General features: G+C 43.5%; 1 pseudogene; it reads right to left on the reverse strand.

Moving 5' to 3' along the window:
* Positions 1-1,058: 1,058 nt before the first annotated feature.
* On the reverse strand, positions 1,059-25,847 carry LOC115019924 (protein snail homolog Sna-like; annotated as a pseudogene).
* Between the last annotated feature and the right edge of the window lie 1,040 nt (positions 25,848-26,887).

The following is a 26,887-nucleotide window of genomic DNA, read 5'->3' on the forward strand; positions in this document are numbered from 1 at the left end:
GTCCAAAGCACAGCATCACTGCTCCCACTGAGTGCAACGCTGTTCCCATTATAGGCCAGTTAAAACATATATTACACAGTATGTTAATAAGCTCAATTTTTCAATAAATTCAGTCAATTAAAGTTGATAACATTTTCTAACTAACGTTAGTTGATGTGTTAACAAGCCCAATAACTTGTTTGTTTAACAAGCTTGAGATATATCCATCCCCTTTTCCCCTAATTCCCCCCCCTGAGGCTTCTGTTTTGAGAATGAGCTGCAAACCCTTATTGTTACAAAATAAATGAAACCTCATTAATAGAAAGCTGTGATGGAGGCTGCCCCCCCCCCCCCTAAGCATATTCAATTATCAAGCTTAATTTACCTACATTTGTTTTGTTTTTTAGGGAATATACCTCAAAAGTATGAGTGGCCCAGCCCTTCGTATATCTTTCTGTATGTGGCCCTCAGTGAAAAAGGTAAATGAAACAACATGAACTATTACTGTTAGGTGAGCCTGATAATGTAGCACACATCATTAGTGGTATTATTGTGGTGGCGCTATTAACAATTGAAAGCTAACCATGTTTGAAAAGCTATTCTGGAGAAAGTGAAGTGTGATACAAACTGAAATCACCATAAGCATGTTGGATAACAATCAGGTCTCAGAGGAGTGCTCGTGTGAGTGCTAGTTCTAACGTCATTGTTACCAGACAACAAGAACAAAAACAACATCAACATACATTTATGGCTGTGCCAAATATGCTGACTCATTCTGTGCAAACCCTAGAAATAACCTTAGAAATTAGTTAATGTACACATCTACACTCACTGTAAGTAACTAAGTGGTTTTTGACAGGAAGTTACAGATGTCAATACACTTTTTTGTCAGACTTGTAAAATAGTTTTGATGAAAAAGAAGGCTGTCATCAAATCAAAGTGTCATCACATGACACTGCTCAGGCATGGGGATTTGTGATCCACACATCAAGTGGTGCAAACCTCCGAGCAGGCCTTTGAAGACTGTTCCAAAGACACTGTTGAGACACTACAAAAGAGTATATTGGAGCAGGTTGATGTCAGGACAGTGGGCAGCCAGCCTCTTGGTGCTTGGCTAAGAGTGAGATCCTAGAGAAGGTCTTGAAGCAGCTTGCACACTGGTACTTTTTCACTTCAGAGTGGGTTTGGAGGTGAGCTCGCAGGTTAGATCGGTCAGCAAAAGCTCTGCTGCAGTGGAGGCACGAGAACGGCTTCTCTCCTGCAGAAGGAACACAGAGACTCATGTCAGTGATGACAGGGTTGTAGTTTCCTGTTTCTGGTCATCCATGAAAGCTCTAAACCAGTCTTTCCCTAAATTAGGCTTACAACCCAAAATGGATCACAGGCCTGTTTTTATTGGGTCGCCAATTGGCAGAGTACATACATAACAAGATATTTGAATTAAGAGTGTTGCTGTTTTTCTCTCTGGCTGAGGTAACGTTAAGTGTGACTTCTGTGGTTCTCTCACACATTTGCATGCATGATGTCAAAACGACGTTATCATATCATATCGTCATGCTTGTCCCTCAGATAGAATAGGCATCAAAGCGCATTTATTCAATGTTGTTTGACGGTGGAAGACTGAGTAATGTCTGTTACGTTTGTATTAGTTTATTGTATATATGTTTACGTTTCTATGCCGGACAAATCAGAAATTGTGTGTGTGTGAGTGTGTGTGACTAATGTGGTGGTGTCAAGTGATCAATACAGTATCAATACATATCGTACGTGAATCCGCTTAGAATTAATGTGCCTTTTTGTTATAGACCACCTTCCCTGCCAAATCCCCTTTTCCCAATCAGCATGAACGCAAACACATTCACACCGACACACTTGACCTCTATGCCAAATTTCAGCCTCCTAGGATGAAAACTGTGGACCTACCGACAGAGTGGGCTATAAAACTGCTAGTCGCAACTAATAAATACATTTCATTCACATTTTACATTATTGGTTTGTTTTGTTCTTTATCAGTATTTTATAAACACATATGGCATTCATGATGTATTTTGTAAATTTGGGTTCCCAGGATCCAAATTTCTCTTTTGGGTGTTAAACCTGTATCGGGGGTCAATGCAAATAGGTCCACGCGGAAATTACTTGAATAATACCGACATGTAAACATAATTTAACCAACTCGCCAAAACAGAGAGAGAGAGCGAGAGAGAGAGAGAGAGAGAGAGAGAGAGAGAGAGAGAGAGAGCCATGTCATGAGACAGCAAGGTGAAACTGAAACTTAACTTTTACATTGTGATTATTCAGTGTAATTCTGTGGTTTCTCGTGATTTCGACAATGTGGATGCAACTCAAGGTTTCAGAACGAGACTTCGTCGAACGAGACTTGATTAGACACAATAACAAACAGAGCGGATCAAGTGAAAGGTAAAGAAAAAACTTTTATTTATCTGGGAGTCCTTTTTAAAATGTTGTCAGACACTTATAATAACAATTTGAGCCTGTCAGTGGCAGAAACAGTCACTTAGTGGACGTACAATGAGGATTACATTGCAGCCCATTTTGTGGCTGACCGGCTGCAGCGCTCTAACTCAATACTGGACAAATCACTTCGACACAAAACCATGGGAAAATAGTGTCCAGGTTGAAAAATACAAAAGACACCCTTTAAGGTTGAATGTGCGTTTCACTGACCTGTGTGAGTTCGTATATGTCCCTGAAGCAGCCAGGGTCTGGAGAATGCCTTGCCACAGAGTTTACACACACACAGGGCAGTGTGTGTGTCCTGATGTGCATCTTTAATGCTCCCAGACTGACGTACTCCTTCTCACAGTATTTACAACTGAAGTACTTCTTACTGCTCCACTCACACTGAAGCTGCTTGTGTTTGGTCAGGCCCAAGAAGCTTAAGTACTCATTATGACAGTCCAAACACTCAAAGCTCTCCTGGCTGCTGCCACCAGGAAGGATGGCTGGAAAGAAGGCCAGGAGAGGGAGGGATGAAGGGACGAGGCTCTGTCTCCTCCTGTGGTCTCCTGTGACACACTGGGTTTCCATGTTCACTTTGGCACAGGATTCAGCTGGTTTGTAGGCATCTGTAAGTGTCTGTAGAGTGGCCCAAAAATGAGAGAGGGGAGTTGTTTGAAGAAGAGGGAAGTTGCAGTTTCTCTGCTCTGAGGGAAAGAGGACATGAGGAGGAGAGAGACTGGGCTCTCTGCTGTAGCGATGGGCTTGGGGCTGGACAATGATGGAAGTCATTGTGCAGCAGAAGGTCGTCATGGGTGCTGCAGGGGGGCTCTGTGGAATAGACACACACATGCACACACACACAAACACGCATTTGGCTTATTATTGACTACTAATTTAGCTACAAAATGCCATTTTTACATTTAAAGGGTAGGTTCAGATTATTTCTAATGCTCACATGCCGTATGTCAGGGGTCACTAACAGGCGGACCTATCCGGACCCGGACCTTTAATCAATAAATTATTGAGGGATTTTCAATTTTGACGGGGCACTTCTATTTAAACCGGCGCAGCTTTTCGCGTTTTTACGGCACTGTTTTAGAGGTTCAGGAAACTCACAGACCAATTACATGCGAGTTAAGCCATCTCACGTGATGCTACTCAGCCAATCAAATCTGTGCATTCCAACCGGCAAATGGCGCTCTCCAAGAAGAGAGAAGTCAACAGAGCTTTCAACCCAGAATGGACAGACTCATTCATGTTCATCCTTCCCACTTGGGAGCACAACACCACCGTCTCATATGCTCAGAGACCATGGTGCTCATTAAAAGTGGTGATGTGAAACGCCACTATGAGGCAAAGCACAACGTTTTTGACCAAACATACCCACTCAAGTCTGAACTGAGGGCACAGAAAATATGCACTCAGAGCCCAATATGATTTTGATGTTGTTAATTGTTATGTGTAGAGACTGATTTATTCTTACATTGTTTTAGACTTAAATCAAGATGTGAAACAGTTAACGAAAAAGGGAAACTCAAGCTGCTGCTACACTTTATTTTATTTTTCTAAGATTAAGCACTTCATTTTAAGATGCACAATTTTTCAAAAGCTATTTTATTTATTTTCTCATTTTAACTTTAAATGCAACCCGAGAAGAACATTATACATATCTACAGTAATATATATACATATATATACATATCTATAGTAATATATATATAGTAATATATATATATATATATATATATATCCATCCATCCATCCATCCATCGTCTACCGCTTATCCGGGATCGGGTCGCGGGGTCAGCAGCTCCAGTAAGGAACCCCAATCTTCCCTTCTCCGGGCCACATCCTCCAGCTCCGACTGGGGGATCCTGAGGCGTTCCCAGGCCAGTGAGGAGATATAATCTCTCCACCGAGTCCTGGGTCTTCCCCGGAGGTCTCCTCCCAGCTGGACGTGCCTGGAACACCTCCCTAGGGAGGCGGCCAGGTGGCATCCTTACTAGATGCCCGAACCACCTCAACTGGCTCCTTTCAACGTAAAGGAGCAGCGGCTCTACTCCGAGTCTCTCACGGATGGCTGAAATTCTCACCCTATCTCTAAGGGAGACGCCAGCCACCCGTCTGAGAAAACCCATTTCGGCCGCTTGTACCCGTGATCTCGTTCTTTCGGTCATGACCCAGCCTTCATGACCATAGGTGAGGGTAGGAACGAAGATCGACCGGTATATTGAGAGCTTTGTCTTCTGGCTCAGCTCTCTTTTCGTCACAACGGTGCGGTAAAGTGACTGTAATACCGCTGCTCCGATTCTCCGGCCAATCTCTCGCTCCATTGTCCCCTCACTCGTGAACAAGACCCCGAGGTACTTGAACTCCTTCACTTGGGGTAATGGCTCATTCCCTACCCGGAGTAGGCAATCCACCGGTTTCCTGCTGAGAGCCATGGCCTCAGATTTGGAGGTGCTGATCCTCATCCCAGCCGCTGCACACTCGGCTGCGAACCGATCCAGTGACTGTTGAAGGTCACAGACCGATGATGCCATAAGGACCACATCATCTGCAAAGAGCAGCGATGAGATCCTCAGGTCACCGAACTGCAACCCCTCTCCTCCACGACTACGCCTCGATATCCTATCCATGAAAATCACGAACAGGATTGGAGATAAAGCGCAGCCCTGGCGGAGGCCAACATTCACGGGAAAAGAGTCCGACTTACTGCCGAGTATCCGGACACAACTCTTGCTTTGGGCGTACAGGGATTGGATGGCCCTCAAAAGTGAACCCCTCACTCCATACTCCCGCAGCACCTCCCACAGTATCACCCGGGGGACCCGGTCATACGCCTTCTCCAGATCCACAAAACACATGTAGACCGGATGGGCGTACTCCCAGGCCCCCTCCAGGATTCTTGCAAGAGTAAAGAGTTGGTCTGTTGTTCCACGACCAGGACAGAATCCGCATTGTTCCTCTTCAATCAGAGGTTCGACTACCGGCCGAACCCTCCTTTCCAGTACCTTGGAGTAGACTTTACCAGTAGTTGGCACACACTCTCTGGTCCCCCTTTTTAAATAGGGGAACCACCACCCCGGTCTGCCAACCCCTAGGCACTGTCCCAGACTTCCACGCAATGTTGACGAGGCGTGTCAACCAAGACAGCCCCTCAACACCCAAAGCCTTCAGCATTTCTGGACGGATCTCATCAACCCCTGCGGCTTTGCCACTGTGGAGTTGTTTGACTACCTCAGTGACTTCCACCAGGGAAATTGACGATGATCCCCCATCAGCTTCCAGCTCTGCCTCAACCATAGAGGGCGTGTTAGTCGGATTCAGGAGTTCCTCAAAGTGCTCCTTCCAGCGGCCGATAACCTTCTCAGTTGAAGTCAGCAGGGTCCCACCCTTGCTGTACACAGCTTGGATTGTTCCTCGCTTCCCCCTCCTGAGGTGCCGGATGGTTTTCCAGAAGCACCTTGGTGCCGACCGAAAGTCCTTCTCCATAGCTTCTCCGAACTTCTCCCACACCCGCTGCTTTGCCTCTGACACGGCAGAAGCTGCCGCCCTTCTAGTCCTTCGATACCCTGCAACTGTTTTCGGAGTCCTCCCGGATAACATAACCCGGAAGGACTCCTTCTTCAGTCGGACGGCTTCCCTGACCACCGGGGTCCACCACGGTGTTCGAGGGTTACCGCCCCTTGAGGCACCTAAGACCTTGAGACCACAGCTTCAGCAATAGAGGTTTTGAAAATCGCCCACTCAGGTTCAATGCCCCCAACCTCCACAGGGATGGCTGAAAAGCTCCGCCGGAGGTGTGAGTTAAAGATCCCCAGGACAGGGGCTTCCTCCAGACGTTCCCAGTTCACCCGCACTACCCGTTTGGGTTTACCAGGTCTGTCCAGAGTCTTCCCCCACCCCTTGATCCAACTCACCACCAGATGGTGATCAGTCGACAGCTCCGCCCCTCTCTTCACCCGAGTGTCCAAAACATGCGGCCTCAGATCAGATGATACGATTACGAAATCGATCATTGACCTTTGGCCTAGGGTGCTCTGGTACCACGTGCACTTATGAGCATCCTTATGTTCGAACATGGTGTTTGTTATGGCCATTCCATGACTAGCACAGAAGTCCAACAACAAACGACCGTTCGGGTTTAGATCAGGGAGGCCCTTCCTCCCAATCACGCCTCTCCAGGTGTCTCCATCGTTTCCCACGTGTGCGTTGAAGTCTCCCAGCAAGACTACGGAGTCCCCTACTGGAGCCCCCTGCAAGGCTCCATTCAGGGTCTCCAAGAAGGCCGAATACTCAGAACTGCGGTTTGGGGCATAGGCACAAACAACAGTCAGAGTTTTCCCCCCCATAACCCGAAGGCGTAGGGAGGCGACCCTCTCGTCCACCGGGATAAACTCCAACGTAGCGGCGCTCAGCCGGGGGCTAATGAGTATCCCCAACCCGGCCTGACGCCTCACACCTTGGGCAACTCCGGAGAAGAATAGAGTCCAACCCCTATCCAGGAGTACGGTTCCAGAGCCAAGACTGTGCGTGGAGGTAAGCCCCACCAGATCCAACTGGTAGCGATCCACCTCCCGCACTAGTTCCGGCTCCTTCCCCCACAGAGAGGTGACGTTCCACATCCCCAGAGCCAGCCTCTGCTGCCTGGGTCTGGTACGTCGAGGTCCCTGACCATCACTGCCACCCGTGTGACAGCGCACCCGACCCCAGCGTTTTTTCCCATGAGTGGTGGGCCCACAGGATGGATGGATGGGAGGCACCGCGTAGCTTCTTCGGGCAGTGCCCGACCGGGCTCCGTGGCAAACCCGGCCACCAGGCGCTCGCTGTCGGGCCCTCCCTCTGGGCCTGGCTCCAGATGGGGGCCCCGGGCTTCCTCCGGGCAGGGTCTCTCCTTTCCTTTCCCTTTCTTTCATGAAGTCGTTTTTGAACCATTCTTAGTCTGGCCCCTCACCTGAGACCAATTTGCCTTGGGAGACCCTACCAGGAGCACTAGGCTCCAGACAACACAGCTCTCAGGTTCACAGGGACACACAAACCTCTCCACCACGATAAGGTGATGGTTCCCAGATATATATATATATATATATATATATATATATATATATATATGTATAATGCATAACAACAATGTTAAGTGACAATAAATATTGTCTAAATGTTTTTAAATTGTACTTTCTTTATTAGATTTGACAGTCAGTTGTTGACGTGCAGATGTTGATACAGCTACTAGGCTACTTCAATATATATCACACTAATTCATATTATTACATTATGATGCTCCGGACCTTTACTTGCGGAAATTTTCTCTAACTGGACCTCTTAGAATTTTAGTTGAATACCCCTGCCGTACGTGAACAATGGAAGAATTATGGGTTGCTGTAATCATTCCTCCTCTCTATACTGGCTATGAAGAGATCACTTTGTAATGCAACTACACTGAAACATGCAATAATTGTGGCCACTTGGGGGCCAGCAGAAACAACTTGTAAGCACAACATTGAGATATCATCATCTTTCATATGGTGAACTTGCAAACCTTTCTTCTCCTGTCCAGCACCATGGCAATAGATTTTCCAGGGTGCCTGAGGAGTGGCAGACCAGGGGGTTTGTTCCCCTTTTTAAAAATGGGAACAAACCCCCTGGTCTGCCACTCCTCAGGCACAGTCCCTGATCTCCATGTGACACTGAGGTCAAGACAGCCCAACTACCTCGGCATCCTCTGCCACGGATATGTATGAGGCTTCCCCCGAGTCTTCAAACTCTGTCTCTTCCACAGACGTGTTGGCTGGGTTCAGGAGTTCCTCAAAGCACTTGACAATATTCCAAGTGAGTGTTAGCAGTTGTTCCTCCCTTGCTGAGCACATCCTGAGCCAAGGCTTCTCGAACTCCTCCCTCATGGTGACCAACAAAGCCACAGCCCTTCTGACCTCCCGGAACCTGTCTGTTTGCCTATGGAGACCCCTGGGCCAACCAAGCCCAAAAGCTCTCTTTCTCCAGCTTGATGACCTCCTTCTGTTGGTGTCCACCAGCTGGTTCTCAGGTTGGCACCATCGACCTTCTGACCACAACTCCAAACAGCCGCCTCCACAAATGGAGGATTTGAACATTTCCATATGCCCTGTCCGAGTGTCCAAGACATGCAGCCACAGATCTAATGATACAACCACAAAGTGATACATTTTTGGCCAAAAGCGTTCTGGTAACAAGCACACTTATGAATTACCCTATGCACAAACATTGTGTTTTTTATGGTCAATTCTTGACTGGCATAAAAGGTTTAGATCAGATAGGTCAAACCCTAGGCAGTATTCTTTCTAGGACTTTCCGGATACTTTGAATTAATGTAGGCACAAGCAATAGTCAGAACCTTCCTCTCAGTGACTCGTAGTTGCATAGTGGCTCATTCACCAGGCTGTATCCATCCCAGGCCCTATGGGTCATTCTTGCCAGCGAGCTCCATTCCCCATGTCTGGCTCCAGGATGCACTGCAGCTCCTTTTTTGCAGATTCATATGGGGTCTTTGAATCGCTCTTAATGTGTCACGATACCCGACATGTACTTCAACATACACTTCTTTACGTTACATTTAAATACTGTTTTTGACTAGAAGGTTTGACAGGTCATAATTTCCTCTCCAATATATTTTATTATACTGTAAAAACATCTTCAAACAACTGTAAACGTGAATAAGTTTCTTGCCAAAAACAAAATTTTACATGATTACATTTGAACCCATCACGGTAACATTATAATTTATTTTCGCTCAATACACATTTCTACTGAATGGAGCTTAAATGCACCTTAACAGAAGTCAGTAGCACCTCTGATACCTGTTACTACACATATTTGTGTTATTTACAATGAAGCATTATCAGGGAAAAAATAGGCTGACGCGTCACTGTGAGTTTACTGAATTTTCGTGAACGTATAAAGTCAAATATGTACGTACAAGTGTGCATAGCAAGTGTTTATCTGAGAGAGAGAGAGACAGAGAGAGAGAGAGAGAGAGAGAGAGAGAGAGAGAGAGAGAGAGAGAGAGAGAGAGAGAGAGAGAGAGAGGTGGACGTGCCACGTGCCAGAAGCACACATCTGTCAAGCAGAATCGAAATTTCTTATTTCTTATCTCGAACCCCTGCGGTACTGTAGAAAATGTTCAGAATTTTGACAGTGACTTGGTATCGGTTCCCTAATTGAGAATAGAAATGGTACCTTATTCTTTGGCTTTTGAACTCTTACAACATGGCACTTTTTTTGACCTTCCTAATGTCAATTTGCCCAGAGGGCTGAAAAAGTAAAATTATTTTCACCAAAAAAAAAAAAAAGATTTATATAAGTTTATATATTTACATTTATACAAAAAATATGTTATATCTTTTGTATAAATGTTGTCCATCACATGAACACTCAGATTTATATTGTGAACCCTTGTGGTGGCCCCAACAACCAGGTTGGGAACTACCTATGGGGGGTATACATTTGCTGAATAAGTGCATATATTGTGCTTTTTATAATTAACAGTAGTCCAGAGCAACATGAGCTCAAGTAGTAGTTTAAAAGCTAGTACATACTTGCATACATGCAGTGTATGTTACTATAAATAGATTTGAATGCCCTCCTGTTTAAGATTAAAATGTCAAATGTATATTCCACATGATGTAAATCCAGAGATTAAAGTATACTGTAACCACACAGTATGGTTTGCCTGCATTTATTTTTGTTGTCTAAAATATATTTGTTACGTTGCAGTTACTTCTTACACTGTTTTGATATTATGTCTCTAATTTGCAGAATAAAATTGATACTCACTACCAAGTACTTTACTACATTTCAAGACATATCCGCAAAAGTCACATGAATACGCAAGAGTCCTGATAGAGAGAGCTGACTCTATTCAGCTACACACAGTTTAGCAGAGAAGAACCTGCCGGTGTGTCTGTGGCTGCTGGAGGCCAGAGCTCTGGAGAGGAGACACTGCACTCAGGTGACACTCTGGAAAACATACATCTTCAATGTATTCATTCACTGGCAGAGTGTCAGTGAGTGTGGGGGGTGCAGTTGCAACCGGGTCAAAGCAAGAAGTTAGTGAAGAGTTAAAAAATGCACAGCTCAGCTCTGAAACTGAGAAAGAAACCAGGACACAAACTTCCAACGGTGCCCCACCCACCCAAACCAGCTGCAACCACAAACACTGCCTCTGGAGCTCTCATTATTTTACGAAGCGAACTTCTCAGGATGGCTGCTAATAAAAGAGATTGCAGTTAAATGTGTAAGTTTACTAACGGACAAAGTCAATTGTCAGCAATGTGTCGACTGATCCTCTTACAGGGTTTCCACCAGAAAAGTTGTTGGGTCTTGAGGAGTTCTAGCATTTATTCACCAATATATAGCCTAAAGTGTACACACACTGCTACGTTCACAGATATACTGCTCACTTTAATATTTAATATCATCACATTCAACTGATGCTGATATAATAGTGATATCTGAAACCTGGCTAACTAAATCCATTCCAAACAAGGATATTAATATTGATGGTTACATTGTATATAGGACTGATCAACCTAAAAAGGGTGGAGGTGTTGCAGTCTTTGTTAAATCTAAGTTTCATGTAAAGATTCTTCTCTCTACATCACTGACAAAACAATTTGAACTTTTGGCTCTTGACTTGGAAGTATCAAAAGCTCTCCATATCACTGTTGTTGGTTGCTACAGACCACCTTCAGCTGTCAGTGACGCTTCACCATCTTTAATGCAGCTTTTGTCTAGTCTTAACTATAGTGAAAGTGTCATTGTGGGTGACCTTAACTGGAACTGGCTGCTACCAGCATCAGAGGACTTTAAAAAACACTGCAATTCCTTAAATCTCTTTCAGATTGTTGGTAGTCCCACTAGACCCAATCTGAAATCTCCTGATAAATCCTCCTTAATTGATCTTATCCTTACAAATACTCCTCATAAATACACCACTGCTTCTGTATTTGCAAATGACATCAGTGACCACTGTGTCATTGCTACAGTAAGGAATACAAAAGTCCCTAAGACAAAACCCTGTGTCATCATAAAGCGTGATATGAAACATTTTGTGGAGCAAGGTTTCTTTCACGACCTGTTTCTCTTCGATTGGGAGAAAATCAATTTGATATCCGATGTTGAAAATGCCTGGAAATTCTTTTATGATGGTTTCATTATAATTATTGACAGGCACACCCCCTTAAAAAAGTAAAGAGTAAAAGGCAGAGATAATGCATGGTTCACATCAGATCACTCTGATTTACTTCACGAGCGCAATGTGGCATGGTCAAAAGCCAGGAGTACAGGTCTTGGGTCGGATTGGCTGCTCTTCAGGCAGCTGCTAAATGCATGCACTGTTAAAATCAGAAGAGGCAAATCTGATTATGTCCAAACTGAAACCACAAATAACTTAAATAATCCCCTTAAATTCTGGAAAACTAAATCAAATCAAATCAAATTTATTTGTATAGCCCAATATCACAAATTATACATTTGTCTCAGTGTGCTTTACAGACTGTACAGGTTACAACATCCTCTGTCCTTAGACCCTCGCATCGCACAAGGAAAAACTTCCTAAAAGAAACCCCAAAATTAAAGGGGAAAAAATGGAAGAAACCTCAGGGAGAGCAACTGAGGAGGGATCCCTCTCCCAGGACGGACAGACGTGCAATAGATGTCGTGTGTACAGGATAAACAACATAGTACAAATACAACATTTGACAGAAATTATGTTGTGTTGGAAAAAAAAAAAAGAAATAGAAAGTTTGGATGAATCCAGGAAAATGTCAATAAGGCTTCCCGGTGTCCAGCAGGACCAGGTCAGCAGGCGCTGTCACGATTCATGATCCTGACGTAAACTTTATCAGTGGCAACCTGCCACATGAGAGACAGACACTCCGGGGATGATACCCCGGATGGTGAGTTAGTAACATATATTTACATAAATGCATACAGATAGAGAGGGAGAAGAAGAGAGGGAGAAGAAGAGAGAGGGAGAGAAGGAAGAGAGCAGGGAGGTGTCCCCCGGCAGTCTAAGCCTATAGCAGCATAACTAGGGGCTGATCCAGGGCAAACCTGAGCCAGCCCTAACTATAAGCTTTATCAAAAAGGAAAGTCTTTAGCCTACTCTTAAATGTGGAGAGTGTGTCTGCCTCCCGAACACAAACTGGAAGCTGGTTCCACTGGAGAGGAGCTTGATAGCTGAAGGCTCTGGCTCCCATTGTACTCTTAGAGACTCTAGGAACCACAAGTAACCCTGCAGTCTGGGAGCGTAATGCTCTAGTTGGTTTATAAGGTACTATGAGATCTTTAAGATATGCTGGAGCCTGACCTTTAATTGATTTGTAAGTCAGGAGAAGGATTTTGAATTCTATTCTGTATTTTACCGGGAGCCAGTGCAGAGCAGCTAATACAGGAGTAATATGATCCCATTTCCTTGTTCTAGTCAATACACGTGCCGCTGCATTTTGGATCAACTGAAGAGTCTTAACCGACTTTTTTGGACAACCTGATAACAATGAGTTGCAGTAATCCAGCCTTGAAGTAACAAATGCATGGACTAGTTTTTCTGCATCATTTTGAGACAGGATGTGTCTTATTTTTGCAATGTTACGTAGATGAAAGAAGGCAGTCCTTGAGATTTGTTTTATGTGGGAGTTAAACGACAGATCTTGATCAAAGATGACGCCAAGATTCCTTACAGTGGTGCTGGAGGCCAAGTTAATGCCATCCAGAGCTTCTATGTCATTAGAAAATGCGTTTCGGAGGCGTTTAGGGCCAAGTATAATAACTTCAGTTTTGTCTGTGTTTAACATCAAAAAGTTGCTAGACATCCAAGTTTTTATGTCCTTAAGGCATGCTTGAAGTTTAGCCAATTGATTGGTTTCATCTGGTTTAATTGATAGATATAATTGGGTATCATCCGCATAACAATGAAAGTTTATAGTGGTTCCTTATAATATTGCCCAAAGGAAGCATATATAAGGTGAATAGAATCGGTCCAAGTACAGAACCCTGCGGAACTCCGAGACTGACTTTGGCTGTCATGGAGGATTTATCGTTAACAAGTACAAATTGAGATCGCTCAGATAAATAGGACTTGAACCAGCTTAGTGCGGTTCCTCTTATGCCAACACAATGTTCCAGTCTCTGTAGTAGAATGTCATGATCAACAGTGTCGAAAGCAGCACTGAGGTCTAACAAGACAAGAACAGAGACGAGTCCTTTGTCTGAAGCCAATAGAAGGTCATTGGTAACTTTCACCAGTGCCGTCTCTGTGCTATGATGAACTCTAAATCCAGATTGAAAAACCTCAAATAAACTATTATTATGTAAAAAGTCACACAACTGTTTTGCGACTGCTTTCTCAAGGATTTTAGCGAGAAAGGGAAGATTAGATATCGGCCTATAGTTGGCTAAAATCTCTGGATCAAGACCAGGCTTTTTAAGAAGTGGTTTTATTACAGCTACTTTAAAGGATTTTGGTACGTAGCCAACTATTAACTATTAAAATCAATAGCTGGAAATAAAAATGTGATAGAGCTTCCACCTTGTATTGTCAAAGACTCTTCAAATCTCTGACAAGGCAGAAATGCTTGGTTGTTTTAATGAACATTTTATTGCTTCTGGTTCCTTGTTTGAATCTCAGAACATACCTCAAGGAGCCCCTGCTCGCTCTGAAGGTCGTGTCTGGCAGGGTCAACCCTTTACTTTTAATCCAGTAACAGTCTCAGAGGTGCATAAAGCCCTTAAAAGTTTAGACACAAGAAAATCAGCAGGTCCTGACAACCTGGAGCCATACTTTTTAAAGTTAGCAGCTGATTTCCTCGCCTCGCCCCTGGCCTATCTTTTCAATCTATCCCTAGAGACAAACGAAATTCCCCTTATTTGGAAATCTGCTTTTGTTCTCCCACTGTCTCCTAAACAATTACAGACCCATCTCCAAATTGTCCGTCTTAAATAAAGTGCTGGAATCATTGGTAAGTCAACAACCAAAGTACTTTTTAACGACTAATAATATTTTATCTGACCTTCAATCTGGTTTTACGAAAAAACACAGCACTACCATGGCCGCCTTAAAAGTAGTAAATTATTTTATAAATGTCTTAGACAATAGAGAACATTGTGCAGCACTTTTTATTGACTTATCCAAGGCTTTTGATACAGTAGATCATGCCTTATTGTCCAAAGACTCTACAGTATAGGTTTCTCAGATCAAGCTGTCTGTTGTTTGAAAACTATTTATCAGGCAGATCACAGTGTGTGCGGGCAGAAGGTATAACTTCTAGTTCTCTTAATGTATCCAAGGGTGTACCACAGGGATCGGTTGTAGGACCATTGTTATTTATCATTTATATAAATAATCTTAATCACAATGTTTTAAATGCAAATTTCCATTTTTATGCTGATGACACAGTAATTTACTTCTCTGCGTCCTCCCCAAATCAGGCTCTTTGTCAGCTCCAGACTTCTTTTAACATTGTAATTTACGTGAATTGAAACTTGTTTTAAATGCTGGAAAGACGAAGCTCATGATGATCTAAATTCGAGCTCTTTTAACTGCTAATGGAAGATCTTTTACCTCTTCACACTCTGTTGATAATGTTAGTTAATGTTTTAAGTTTAAATTCTGGCAGCTCTTACTGTGAGATAGTCCTGCTCACACCCAGATAAAATGACGGAAGGAAAAGAAGGTTTGGTAAATAAGAAGTTTTAATGGTGCAGGGCTTTTATCCTCTCCAGGCAAAACAAAACAACACACTCCAATATGGTCTCTCCCAAAGTCCTCAGGCCGTTCTCTGCCAAACACGTCTCTCCTCCAGGACTCAGCCTACTGCAAGAGACCAGCACCATCACACGTTTAGGAGCAGCGGCTCTCCACAGCCGGCTAGCCTTCACAATAGGAGCAACCAGTAGTTATCAAGGACCAAATTGCATTCTGCAAGATAGCAGACGGAGTTCTCCTCCATCCTGCACACAGCTTGACAAGCAGTAAACAGCAAAGACACAACGACTCAGCCAGCAACACGCCACCTATTATTATGAAACTGCATTAACTGGCTATTTCCTCTGACAGAGGTGGTACCCCCATTGAGGTGGCTTGATGTAAATTAAGTCATATAAATTATAATAATTATATTAAATATAATTATTTAGATAATTATTCATTTGAATGTATTTTTTGGCTAATGCACCTACTTCATTGTAGTGCTAGTTATTATCAACCACTATTTATAATATTTGTAAATAACCAGTTCTCATACCAGAACACTAATGGTGACACTGGTGTGAGGCGTAGCAGTGTTCCAACAAGTATATTAAGTGGCATGATTGAACAATTCAATCATAATCAATTTAAAACTAAGGCCAGGATCATTGACATCAGTGATACTCTTTGATAATAAATTAAATGTGGCTAATATGCAATCATATACACAAAGTGTCATGTCATTATGAAGTGAAAACATAACATAATAATAATAATCTACATCTGAATATACTTGAACTGCAACCAAATAATTTAACAAACAATAGGCATTTAAAAAATCTATGTTAATCAATTTTAATGGGAATGCTAAAAAGTTCCATTGATTTTCTGAACCAATGTGTCATGTCTCGTCGAATTTGTTGAGTTGTTCATGTTGTCTTGTCACTTCCTGTTTTATTTTGTACCTACCTCTTGTTTCTCAACCCAGATCCCTTTACTTCCTGTTCTGGTGTGATGTCCCTCCATCGTCAGCGTCTCCCTCGCCCCTGATTGTTTTCATCTGTTCCCACTCACCTCTTGTATAAATTGTCCTGTCTCCCCTTGACGCATTTTTGACCACGCGTCACCGGCTGGGGAAGCCTCCCAAAGACTGATGAGTATTCAAAAGTGCAAACGACAGGTGGTCGATTATGCCATTGAGTTCCGCACAGTGGCAGCTGACAGTGGGTGGAATACTCCGGCGCTCATCGACGCCTTCAGAAAGGGACTCTCCGATCCAATAAAGGACCAGCTGGCTCCCCAGGAGGTACCACGGGACCTAGAGTCCCTCATGGCGATGTCTGTCCGGCTGGACAATCGATTTTGTGAGAGAGAGGAGCAGCGCCGGCAGACTGGTGTTCGTCCCTCCCATTTCCTGGGATCTCCTCCGAGGATTTTCTCGTTACGAACGGCATCTCCCTCCATGGCTGCGGACTCCGGGAGGACAGCGCCTCCGCAAACGTCGGAGGAGCCCATGCAGCTGGGGAGGGCGCTGGTGAGAAAGATGTCCACAACCTTCCCTCCTCGCCCAGTAACCACGGTAACATTCTCCGTAAATAATCAGACCATAGACCAGGGGGTGTTAATTGACTCTGGAGCGGATGAAAGTCTCATGGACCGAGGGTTAGCGAAGCGGTTACGATTAAAGACCGTTCCGTTAGCAAGACCTATTAACGCCAGCGCCTTAGACGGCCGCCTGCTGTTTAAAGTCACCCACTGCACGGAGCCCATTCAAGTCACCGTGAATGGAGACCACACGGAAGAGATGCCATTTAATTTATTTGACTCTGGCCTGCACCCTGTGATTCTGGGTTTTCCGTGGTTAAAGAGACATAATCCTCACATAGACTGGTGTGTGGGAAAGGTTAAGGCCTGGGGAAAGAATTGTAACACTACTTGTCGTTCCCCACCCATCACTCAGTTAACCGATGTAAATTATGTAAGTGCAGTGAATTATCCTGACCTATCAAGAGTACCGCCCTGCTACCATGATTTAAGAGAGGTTTTTAATAAAAACCAAAGCCATGTCGCTACCCCCCACCGACCCTTCGACTGCCCTATTGACCTGCTGCCGGGGGCGCCCATTCCGAGAGGGCGATTATATTCCATCTTGGGGCCAGAAAGAGCAGCGATGGACGAATACATTTCTTCCTCGCTCAAAGCGGGGATCATTCGTCCCTCCTCCTCACCTGCTGGAGCGGGGTTTTTCTTTGTGGATAAGAAAGATGGGTCGCTGAGACCATGCATCGACTATGGCCCACTAAATGACATCACGGTAAAAAAACGTTACCCGTTGCCACTCATCTCCTCTGCCTTTGAACTACTTCAGTCAGCTGTTCACCAAGTTGGACTTAAGAAACGCCTATCATTTGGTTAGGATAAGAGAGGGAGATGAGTGGAAAACAGGATTCAATACACCTAGTGGCCACTATGAGTATTGTGTAATGCCTTTTGGACTATGCAATGCTCCAGCAGTGTTCCAGGCCTTTTTAAAAGAGGTTCTGAGGGAATTCTTGAATGTCTTCGTATTTGTGTACCTTGATGACATTTTGATTTTTTCCCCCAGACTCAGGCACTCATACTAACCATGTTCGTCAGGTGTTACAGAGACTACTAGAACATCAGTTATACGTCAAGGTGGAAAAGTGTGAGAATCTGTGTCCTTCCTAGGGTACATCGTCACGGCGAACCAGATTCAGATGGACCCTGCCAAGGTCAGTGCAGTAGCCAATTGGCCGACACCGGACTCGAGAAAGAAGGTTCAGCAGTTCCTAGGATTTGCTCATTTCTACAGGCAATTCATTCGGAATTTCAGTTCGGTTGCAGCCCCATTGCATGTGCTTACCTCCTCAAAGGTCCTCTTCAGATGGACCCCCCAGGCCGACACTGCCTTCCAGAGCCTCAAGGAGAGGTTCACCACAGCTCCCATTCTCACCATCCCGGATCCTCTACGCCAGTTTGTGGTCGAGGTCGACGCCTCCAATGAGGGCATTGGGGGGTCCTGTCGCAAAGGTCTGCGGAGGACAACAAGATGCATCCGTGTGCCTACCTGTCACGTAAGCTAACACCAGCTGAAAAGAATTATGATGTGGGGAATAAGGAACGGTTAGCAGTGAAAGCTGCACTTGAGGAATGGAGGCATTGGTTAGAGGGGGCAGAGCAGCCTTTTTTAGTCTGGACGGACCATAAAAACCTGGAGTACATCAGGAAGGCTAAACGCCTCAACTCTCACCAGGCCAGGTGGACATTGTTTTTTAGCAGGTTCCATTTCACGCTCTCTTTTCGCCCTGGTTCCCAGAACCGCAAGCCAGATGCTCTGTCTCGGCTCAACCAAGAGCTGGAGACCACCCTTCGCTGTTTAGTCTCACAGAACCAGGCCACCTGGAGCGACCCTCTCACCTGGGTGGAGTACGCACACAACACGCTTCCCACAGCTGCCACGGGCCTCTCTCCCTTTCAATGTTCACTGTTTCCGGCCAATGAGGGGGAGGTTACGGTGTCGTCGGCCCATGCCATGGTCAGACGCTGTCGCCGGATATGGGCTGGTGCTTGCCAGGCTTTGCTTAGGAGTTCAGTCCGGATGAAGACCGCGGCTGACAAACATCGCAGGGCTGCTCCCGTCTATGTACCAGGCCAGAAGGTCTGGCTCTCCACTAAGAACCTACCTCTCCACGTCGCCTCCAAAAAATTGGCTCCAAGGTTCGTGGGTCCATTTCCCATATTGAACATTATTAACCCGGTGTCGGTGCGTCTACGTCTCCCCAGGTCTATGAAGGTTCACCCGACGTTCCACGTCAGCACGATCAAACCCGCACTGGAGAGCACACTCGTCCCCGCCTCCAAGCCCCCTCCACCTCCCCAGATTGTCGACGGGGGCCCGGTTTACAAGGTCCGGAAACTCCTGGCGGTCCGTAACCGGGGACGGGGCAAGCAATTCCTGGTGGACTGGGAAGGCTATGGCCCGGAAGCACGCTCCTGGTCGGCCTCGAGCTTAATAGTGGACAAGACACTCATTAAGGACTTCTATGCACTTCATCCGGCCATTCCTGGGCCGTCAGGAGTCGGCCCTAGAGGGGGGGTACTGTCATGTCTCGTCGAATTTGTTGAGTTGTTCATGTTGTCTTGTCACTTCCTGTTTTATTTTGTACCTACCTCTTGTTTCTCAACCCAGATCCCTTTACTTCCTGTCCTGGTGTGATGTCCCTCCATCGTCAGCGTCTCCCTCGCCCCTGATTGTTTTCACCTGTTCCCACTCACCTCTTGTATAAATTGTCCTGTCTCCCCTTGTCGTGTGTGAGTTCGTCTTACCATATCCTTGTCATAGCATGTCCAAGTACAGTGTTCCAAGTATCAGTGTGTTTCTTCAGACTCCTAGTGAGCGCTTTGATTTAATATTCTGTTTTACGGAAGTAAAGTATTGTTTTTTCACTGTTCACTGTGTGAACTGTGTCCGGAGTCGTGCGTATGAGTCTTCCTTCCCTGTGTTTGAGACGTAACACAATGAAGTAATCACTGTGTGGATAATGTACACACACACAGGTCGTAAAGGAACGTTGTACGGTAAGCGTGTGTTGTCATTTCCAGTTTATTCTACTGTGTTGCTGGTTGCATACTTTAAATGCTGTAGATTAACTCAGTTAATGTTGTTATATTCTTGTTCACAGCGGCAGTCGTTTTGTAGATGTGCAAAGACAATGTCGGACTCCGTAGTTTTCTCTGGTCCTCTGCCAAATCTAATGAGTGACACACAACACACACAAACACACACACACACACACACACCTCCAGTCAGAGACAGAGCGGAGGAAAGGAGAGGAGAGAACTATAAAGTGCAAAAAAGTCATAAATCGTACACATTAATTATAAATGGAGCGATGTCGATCTCAACATTCAGAAACTCAGGCGAAAATATCCAAGAGTTTTAAAGGCACACCGCCTGAATCAGCAGCAGTGATGCAGATGTTAGCTCTGCTACTACGAGCAGCCAGAGTGCAGCTCGTCTGCTGCTGGTCCAAGTCCCGACCAGAGCGGTAGTGTTTTAACATTAATTCCGATTAGTTTTAATCATGGTTTATCTATGGAATAACATTAATGCTTTCGAGCAGTGGCGGCGATGCTGTTTCTTTTTCAAGCAGCACTTTATCGCTCAGCAAATTCGTATCCGTATTCTGAATTTCTGTCTGAATTCTCAGAATTCTTATTGAGTTCAGTCTTTAAAACAGATAAAGTAATTATTGTAAGTTACTTTAATATTCATGCAGACGTTGATAATGACAGCCTTAATAGTGCGTTTATCTCATTATTAGATTAAATTGGTCATATTCACTCAAAACGCTTTACAACACATGTCATCATTCACCCATTCATACACACATTCAAGGTGCCACCTGCTCATCAGGAGTGATAAAAATTCACACACTCACACACCGTTGGCCATGCCATCGGGTATCAGTATCTTGCCCAAGGACACTCCGTAATGACAGAGCAGCTTATTACTCTTCCTTAATAGAAGAAAATAAGAACAACCCCAGGTTTCTTTTCAGCACTGTAGCCAGGCTGACAGAGAGCCACAGCTCTACAGAGCCTTCTATTCCTATATCTCTCAGTAGTGACTACTTCATGAGCTTCTTTAACGATAAAATTATATTTATTATTAGAGACTAAATTAATCACCTCCTGCCCTCAATCAGTAATGACTTAACTTCAATCTCCAGAACCATAAAAACAGCTGTAACTCCTGAAATATATCTAGACTGTTTTACTCCGATCGACCAACTAACTTCAACAATCTCATCGTCTAAGCCAGGCATGTACAAAGTCCGGCCCGTGGGCCAATCACGGTCAGATTTCATAATGTATTATTTATGGCCGGCTAGTACTGTCAAACAGAATAAATCTTTAAAATGGAATTCCTCCTTTCTTTCAGGAAAGAATTACAATATTTCTTCACTGAAAATTGTGTTTGCCTAATTTGTAAAGAGACGGTTGCCTTGTTTAAGGAATTCAATGTAAGTATATAAGATGTGAGATACTACCAGAAAAAACATGCTAACGCATACGAAAAGCTAACAGGGATTGAACCATAGTGAAAAAGTGAAGCAACTCCAAGCTGCTCTCGCATCACAACAGCGATTCTTCACACGGGCCTGTGAGTCATTTGAAAACATCACCAAAGCAAGCTACGAAGTGGCCATGTTAATAGCTAAACATAGCAAACCATTTACAGAGGGTACGTTTATCAAAGACTGTGTTGTGAAAATGGTGGAAATTTAAGGTATTCCATATAGTTTGTTCAATGTTATCTGACTCTCCAGATATGAATGAAAGGCAGAACGGTGTTTCTAGAGTTGTTCACGCCTGCCTGAGTGGCTTATATTTAGTTACATTGCCATTTGAAAAATAAAGATAATTGTGACAATGAAAATTGTTATAAAACAGTGTGTAACTTTTATTGTTAATAATAATAATAATAATATTATTATTATTATTATTATTATTATTATTATTATTATTATTAGCTCAACTGGTAGCACAGGCGTTTGCTGTATGTCATTCCCTCTCTCTCTCCCCTTTCAAAATCTGCACTGCTCTGTCATGAAAAGCCCAAAAATATAACTTAAAAAAAAATGGTTTCATTACAGTAATTTCAATTGCACCTCTCCTGGAAGCCCACAAAGCAGCCCTTTTGTTCCCAGCGAATATATACACACACACACAGCAGTGGAGAAACACAGACAATGGTGATGAGATCACCAGAGATCACATTCAGGGCCATGTGGATGCTGGAGGATCTGGTGATGCTGTCAGAGATCAAAGCTGCTCACCACATCATCAAAGATGGCAGAGTCCAACAACCACCAAGGTTCAACCCCAAACACACCCCAGGTGTCCCAACCCCCTCTTAATATGGGAAACCCACCACCAGGTGACATTTTTTCCCACTTTTTTGATGCTGCAGTTTTCAAACAAGAATGCAGCCAAAAACCTGGAGAAAGTTCATCTGGACTGAAATAACTCCAAAAGAAATGAAGAAGTTCATAGGCATGTTGCTGTACAAGTCAGTTTTGGACCTGCTGAAGATGAGCGACTTTTGGCGTAAGCAAACCATTTTCCATGTGTCATTCCCTGCCACCGTCATGTCCCGAGACCGGTTCATGGCCATTTTATCTAATCTTCATATGAGTGGCCCAGAGAAAAATTATCAGAAAAAGGGCACCGATGATTATGACCACCGGGTCAGACCTCTCATTGAAATGATATGCATGAACTACAAGGCCATCTACCAACCAAGATAGCACCTTGCAGTCAACGAGAGGATGGTTGGTACCAAGGCCAGGCTCAGCATCAAGCAGTACATGAAGGCCAAGCCAACAAAGTGGGGGCTGAAGATTTTTGTGCTTGCTGACATGAACGGCTACACCATCGACTTCAAGCTCTAAACTCTGCAAGAGGAGCACTGCCTAGAAGTGTGAGGACTGTGATGTGGGCCTGTGTCTGCAGCCAGACAGGAACTGTCACCTCTAAAATCAAATTCAGATGACATAGTAACTCTAGATGGCATTAATTTAGCCTCCAGCACCAACGTAAAGAATCTTGGCGTTATCTTTGATCAGGATTTCTCTTCTAACTCCCACATAAAACTAATTTTAAGGACTTCCTTCTTTCATCTACGTTGCAAAAATAAGACACATCCTGTCTCAAAACGATGCCGAAAAACTAGTCCATGCATTTGTTACTTCAAGGCTGGATGGTGATGGTGAGTTTTCCATCCAATTGGTTCGCTCATGGGCCGAAGCTTCATGGTGCTTCATTTACTCTACTGCGCCATCAACTGGACAATAAATGTAAAACCGGCGAAGTGCAAGGCTGTAGTGGATTTAAAGTATCTTTGCCCTGAAAATGCTTTGACGCACACATATAAGACTGAATATAATGTTCTATTTAAAAATAAAGATTGATGTTATTACGTGTTATTGAGAAGAGAGTGCCTGAAAAAAAAAGTGGGCTTTTTACGCCTTAAATGATAGTGCAGTTTAAGATTGGACAGAGAGAAGGGGAATGACATGCAGCAAATAGCATCAGGTCTGTTACGAACCCCGGGCTGCTGCGGCGGAATGTGGGTCGCCTGCTCTACAAGCTGCGCCAACAGGGATGTGTAATATACATGTTGGATGTACATTATCTTTCCAACAGAATTAGATTTGGTATCTTTACTTGCTTGTGGTACGGCAGGTTCGCGAGGCTTCGAACGTCATCACATACGTCATCAACACAAGCCTCGATACACGCTTCACAAAAATCTTCTGCGATTACTCGACACACACTTCGAAGCCTCGACACGAAAGGACACATCACTATGGATTACTGCAACTCATTATCATCAGGTTGTCCCAAAAAGTCCCTTAAAGTTCTGCGACACGTGTATTGACAAGAACTAGGAAACGGGATCATATTACTCCTGTATTAGCTGCTCTGCACTGGCTCCCAGTAAAATCCAGAATAGAATTTAAAATTCTTCGCCTGACCTACAAAGCCATTAATGGTCAGGCTCCAGCATATCTTAAAGATCTCATAGTACCTTATAAACCAACTAGAGCACTGTGCTCCCAGAATGCAGGGTTACTTGTAGTTCCTAGAGTACAATGGGAGCCAGAGCCTTCAGCTTTCAAGCTCCTCTCCTGTGGAACCAACTTCCAGTTTGTGTTCGGGAGGCAGACACCCTCTCCACATTTAAGAGTAGGCTAAAGACTTTCCTTTTTGATAAAGCTTATAGTTAGGGCTGGCCCTTAAATGCATGTGACTAACTCAGCATCTGGGGCATCATCCTCGGAGTTTCTGTTTCTCTCATCTGGCAGGTTGCCACTATTAAAGGTTACATCTGGATCATGAATCGTGGCTGCGCCTGTGGCCCTGCTCCTGCCTGACAACCACGTTAATATATATTTTTTGGGAGGCACTGGGAAGCTTATTTTGACATCATCATAGATCCATCGTTTTCATATACGATCACATCATCATTTCTGTCACATGGATTGTCTCTGTTGAATTTTTACTATGTTGTTTATTCTGTACACAAGACTTAGTATTGGCAGTGTTGATCATTTAGTCATCAATCTGCCTACCCATAGTTACATTGACTGTTGCTTACTTAATCATGAATATTAAAGTTAAAGAGAAAACTTTATGTTTGAAACCAACTTTTATTCTAATCCTAACCTACTCAAAATATTTTTTTTAAACTTACAATAATACAATTACTGTGATACAATCTTTGAAAACGTGCAGGAAAATCCCCATCTGTGATCCTTTCAATACAAATATTAAACCAAGCTTACATCCCTGTGTATTTTCCTTTAAATTACATATGATTTCTGTCTTATTAGCAGCTCTTCTTCCCTTGGCCCTATTCTGCTGGCAATAATGGAAGTTCATGACTTGGTTAGGGAGGGGTAAGGATCGAGCTCACTTTAAGAGCTGTATTGGAACAAATACAAAGGTTGAAGGAGGGATTTATCAGGAGGAGCATGGAAGGCCGCTGCATAGGCTCTTGAGGCTGCCTGATGGGGCCCTTCTGTTCTCTGAAGGACCTGGGGATTTGACACCTGCTAAACACAAAACTATCATGTTCCTTTATGCGGCATTATTTTCCGTGATTTTGAAAATAGCTAAAACAGAAAAGTTGTGATGGTTTAACAACATTTAATAGGATCAATATATAACTCCAAATATCTTAAATACTGTAAAACCTAAACCTCTAAACCTTTCTCAAATACACTGCTCTAAACCATCTGTTTGTTCAAAACGAGGATGTGTTATATCTCTTCAACATCTTGGACAACAAAAAAAGCTGCTCTATAAAACATCTTCTATATAGGCTAAAACATGATTATTATTTAGACAATACAAATGGTTCAAAAGCTTTACTTAAACATGTTAAGTAAAATGTAATGACTCATTCTGTGTTGAATTATTGACATAATATTTGTAATGATTCCTTTATGTAGCAGGTGTATCAGTTGCTATGTTAGTTTACTTAACTTTAGCCTGTCTACTGTTATGAACATAACATCTCCACAAAACAATCATTTCCATCTGAAGAGGGAAATTAGTAGGCTACTTTAGGCTATTTAAATATTTCTATTTTGTAATAATAATAATAATAATAATAATAATAATAATAATAACCTTTATTTGTATAGCACCTTTCATACAAGAATTGCAGCCCAAAGAACAAGAATAGACATAATAAGAGCATTTACAGTACAAGAATCACAGTGTTGATGTAAATGAGTCTGAAGTACCATTATAAAAATAGCCGAATTAAAATAGTATAAAATAGCAGATAAAATAGCAGTTAAAATAGCAGATAGAATAGTATAAAATAGCAGATAAAATAGCAGAATTAAAATAATATAATATAGCAGAATTAAAATTATATAAAAAATAGAAGTCAACATAAAGAAACGAAGAAAAGTATCCTTGGCGCACTTGTAATGTAATACTTTGTTACTTTCCCTCCTCTGACCGTTACAGTGTTACAGCCAGTAAAAGAGTGAGTCTTACCCTCATTGTTGGACCTCATTCTTCCATAGTTTGTTCTCTTGGCGCTGTGATGTTTCTTCACTAAAAAAGAGCGTGGCATGTTGTCGCTGGGGATCTAGAGCCACTGGTTAACGGAAGCAGCTGTCGGTGGTGGTGAGAGAGCCCGGTTGTGATTCACAGCGGCGGGCGGCTGTGTGTCTGTCCGCCTGCGGCCTCGCGCATACTCCCGCTGGTCAGGTGTGAGTCAAGGGTCGCGCGGGGGAATTTCCATACACACCAATTACAAGGAAAGGACAAGTGCAGGGGGCGGGCTCTGTGTGTTAATCAGCACACCCCAACAAAACAGGTGTATGAATGGTGATAGTTGTACTATAATGCAAACTCCTCCATGTTTACCTGCTGCTTTGATAAATTCAGTATAATGTACACTTCCTTAACGATGACATCTCCACACCAAATGAAAGTAGGCAAAGAAAGATGTGAGCTATTATACAGTGTTGCAATGTAACTCACTACATTTACTCAAGTACTTACCAGAGTACAATGTTGAGGTACTTGTACTTAACTTGAGTATTTCTACTTTAACTAACTTGATACTGCTACTGTACACCACATTCGCTTGGAAATATTGAACTTTTTACTGTTCTACAGCCCCAGTTAATAGTTACTTTTCAGATTAAGATTTTACATAAAAAACAATGCTTGCACCTATTTGGCTAGGAGTTTAGGTATGGCTTCTGTCATGTTTCAGATGTCTATGAATTGTTAGCGGGTCCAACAGAGAGACATTTCCTCTCTAAACCTCAAAACTGTTGATGTCAAATTATTCAATATTTCATAAAACAAGATTTTAAAAGATTGGAGGTAAATCTGTTCTGCCCCATTAATCATCTCACGACCCCTCAGATTTTTCTTGTGACCCTTACGAGTGGCCCGACCTCTAGGTTGGACTAAACTAGCTAACTGTATGTAAAGCAGTTAAAACTAGCTCCACCGCGAGCAGCCACATTTTGTAGGTAATATTTCTGTACTTTTATTTTATAGCTGCTTTCACTTTGTCTGTGCTCGGGTTTCATTAGGATGAACAAGATTCCTTGCTCAATATGCTTATAGGAATGTATACAGTGTATGCATTCTTAA

This window comes from Cottoperca gobio, chromosome 15 (assembly GCF_900634415.1).
Source record: "Cottoperca gobio chromosome 15, fCotGob3.1, whole genome shotgun sequence".
Classification (NCBI taxonomy): domain Eukaryota; kingdom Metazoa; phylum Chordata; class Actinopteri; order Perciformes; family Bovichtidae; genus Cottoperca; species Cottoperca gobio.